This window comes from Asparagus officinalis, chromosome 3 (assembly GCF_001876935.1).
Source record: "Asparagus officinalis chromosome 3, Aspof.V1, whole genome shotgun sequence".
Taxonomy (NCBI): Eukaryota; Viridiplantae; Streptophyta; class Magnoliopsida; order Asparagales; family Asparagaceae; genus Asparagus; species Asparagus officinalis.
Genome location: NC_033796.1, coordinates 3583173 through 3586658, shown reverse-complemented (window position 1 = coordinate 3586658; position 3486 = coordinate 3583173).

Genomic DNA, 3486 nt, shown 5'->3' with positions numbered 1-3486 from the left:
TAAATAAATATTATTAATTATGAATATATTATTCTTACATTAACATTTGTTAGAAAGAAATTATTTTATTATTACAAATTATTTTATTTATTACATAATATATTAATATTTTATATATTATATTACATTTACTATACAATATGTTATTATAATAATATTATTATATTGTTATGTTATTATTAAATATGTTACTATTATATAATATTTAATAATTATTACTTTATTAAAATTTATTTATTAAAAATTTAATAATATTATAGCGACTATACTATTGTATAGTATATTATTATATCATTATTATATTATTATTTATTATCAATAACTTTTTTATTATTTTATTTATATTTTATTATTATATAATACATTATTAACATATTAAATATTTATATTTAATATGTTATTATATTATTATATAAGATATTTTATTTATTATATTTTTATATTATTTAATATATTACTAATATATTAAATTAACTATAATATAGTATATTGTAATATAATATAATAAGCATGTTGATAATAACTCTATATTAATTACATTTAATATATTATATTAGATATTATATTAACACATTCTCAAACTCAAAACCAAAACACCAATATTAAAACACCTAAAAGGTGTTTCGAAATAAGTGTTGTGTTTTTGGTTTGAGGATGATTTAGCTCAAAAAACATCATGGTTTCCAAACGCATGACGTTTTGTTTTTGGCAAAAACACCATGGAAACAAGTAAAACACCATGGTATCCAAACGGAACCTAAGTTTTCACTTCCAAGTTATTTCCTCTGCTTTCTTTTCTTCTATACGTTGGGAAGCATTAAAACCTTCAGCAAAAAGTACAAGCCCAGGTACTAAATTAAGCTTCATGGGTAGGGAGACAGAAATGGGCTTAGTGAATTTCTTAGTGGGCTTAAAATGGGCTTTTGACTAGTTGGCCCATCTGTGGCATGATATGGGTTTGCAAAATTGTGTTGGATCCAAAGATGAAAGTTTCAGCAATGCCAGTATCACTTGTTTAAAGAAGAAAAGCAGGCTATTATCCTCTAAATACTCATGTAGCAAATGTAATCTAATTATTTTTTCGTGCAGTTATAAGTCAACCGATTTACTTTAAGATGATAGCTCACTTAAAGAATAATACTTCAAGATATCATCAAATAACAAAAGAGAGAGACCCTATTCTCAATATGACTGAATTCACTGACATTAGTTATACCTTATGTACACATAACAGAGAGTCATTTTTTAACAATGGCAATGCTAATTTTTAGTCACTGATTTTAATGTTTATTTTGATTAATTTGTTCAATTTGCATTATCAATATGTTTTTTTCCCCCGGAGAGCTAAATTCCAACTAAATAGTAATCAACTCATACAGAGGGGCAATATTTTGATTAATCGTACTGATCGAACAAGTGCACCGAAACATTCATCCAAAATCATGCAAAATAAATTCTGATATCAACTCATCTCCATCTAATTTTGTAAGTTTCTATTCACATAAACTAGTCCATCTAATTCAATAATAAATAAATAAATAAATAACATCACTGGCAAGAGAGAATCTAATAATTAAATGAACTATCGCTAGCAATCATTTTCAGCATATCCATCAGGTAATCAAGGCATCAAGCTGGCTCTCTCTCATTCTATCTTCTTGTCATTCTCTTTACTAGTGTGAACACCGTGCAAAACACGGCATATTTTTTCTCGCTACAGTAATCCCGGTATTCTCTGAATTGCTACATTGTCCGGCCCGTCCATGTTGCAATGTTCCCATGTGCTACAGTAATATTTTTTCAAAAAAAAAATCTACAATGTCCAGTTTCATGGTTGACGCAGTAATAATGCTGCAGCAAATGATACCGTAGCATTTACCGTAGCATGAATAATCAATCTTGGGTTCTCCTTTTTGTATATAGGAGTAGATATGATAGTGTTAATTCCTTTGTAATTTATATAAAATAAATACATATAGAAGGTTGAACATGCTCCACTCAAGTTCTTTTCACGTACTCAGTGCAAGCTCCACTGAACCCCCCCACTTGCAACGACCATAAAATTGAGAGATGTACCTGTGTAGAGCTATATTCTAGTGCTGCGTGGAGTTATATATGGAGGAGTCCTCTTCAAAAGTTTGGTACTATGGAAAAGAGCTAGCAAGCATGCTCTCTTGATTGTGAAAGCAGTTTCAATGTTCCAAAATGTGGACAGCAATTGATCAGTTCCTAGACATGCATTTTTGCTACCTATAATTCTTCGATAATATCCTTGATTTTTTTTTAGGTGGAGAAAATTAAAGTACTCATTTTCTTTATGAAAATGAGAGCTCAAATGACAAAGGTTGTGGAATCCATCTCATTGGAGATCGTGACTTCTACTGATTGAATGGACAAACGAAGAGCTCATGCTATTGGCTTATCTGCATGGCCAATAATGGAAAAAATAGAGAAAAGAACATGTGATTTTGTCAGAGATATATAGTTGGATCAAGTTGTCATTGCTTGGAATATGGCTGGTCATATAATTTAATACTAATCGGATTAATGCTAGTCACTTCTAATGCTTTTCTGCCAATTTAAGCTGTATGTTTCCATTCATTTTTAAGGGGAAAAATTGCAAAATAGACCTTTTTTGCTAATTATTTAGCAAAATAGACCGTTTTGCTAAATAATTAGCAAAATAGACCTCTTTTTGGCCAACAGGCCAAAAAGAGGTCTATTTTGCAAAACAGCTCAGAAAACATACGGGACTAGTAGTCCCGTATGTTTTAATCACGGATTAGTGAAATTTTCTACTCAGAAAACATACGGGACTACTAGTCCCGTATGTTTTCTGAGTCACTAATCCGTGATTAGTTGGCTCTAAACATACGGGACTAGTAGTCCCGTATGTTTTCTGAGCCTTGTTTTTTTAAAATCGACCTTTTTTTTTTCAAAAGAGGTCTATTTTGCTAATTATTTTTTAAAGTGGTCTATTTCGCTATATATTTCATAAAAATTGTCTATTTTGCAAATTTTCCCTTCAAGCAATACAACTAAGTCAAGTCGTCAAAAGTTAATATTTTCAAGAGTAAAAGACGAATGGAATATAAGAACCCAATACAAATCGTCTGATACCCCACGTACATACGAATAATTTTGTTATATTAAATGATCAAGGCACTTTATGTCACGCCACCGGAATTCTTCATGTTAATTGGCATAAAGCAATTAAAATTTAGGTATGAATGTCTGTCTTGAATTCTAGGAATCAAATGATTCATTTGATTGCAGAAAGAAAATCTAGAAGGAGAAAAAAAAAGGGTGTTGCAGAGACCTACGGAGTTAGGGCGTTTCTACAGGGACCCAAATTGGGAACCCAAGTGGGAAGACATGTGAGTTGTCCCCCTCTGATTGAATGATATACTATTTATAAACAATACATCATCCAACCGGAGGGGGACAACTCATCTGTCCCCCTCTTAGATCTCCTATTTAGGGTCC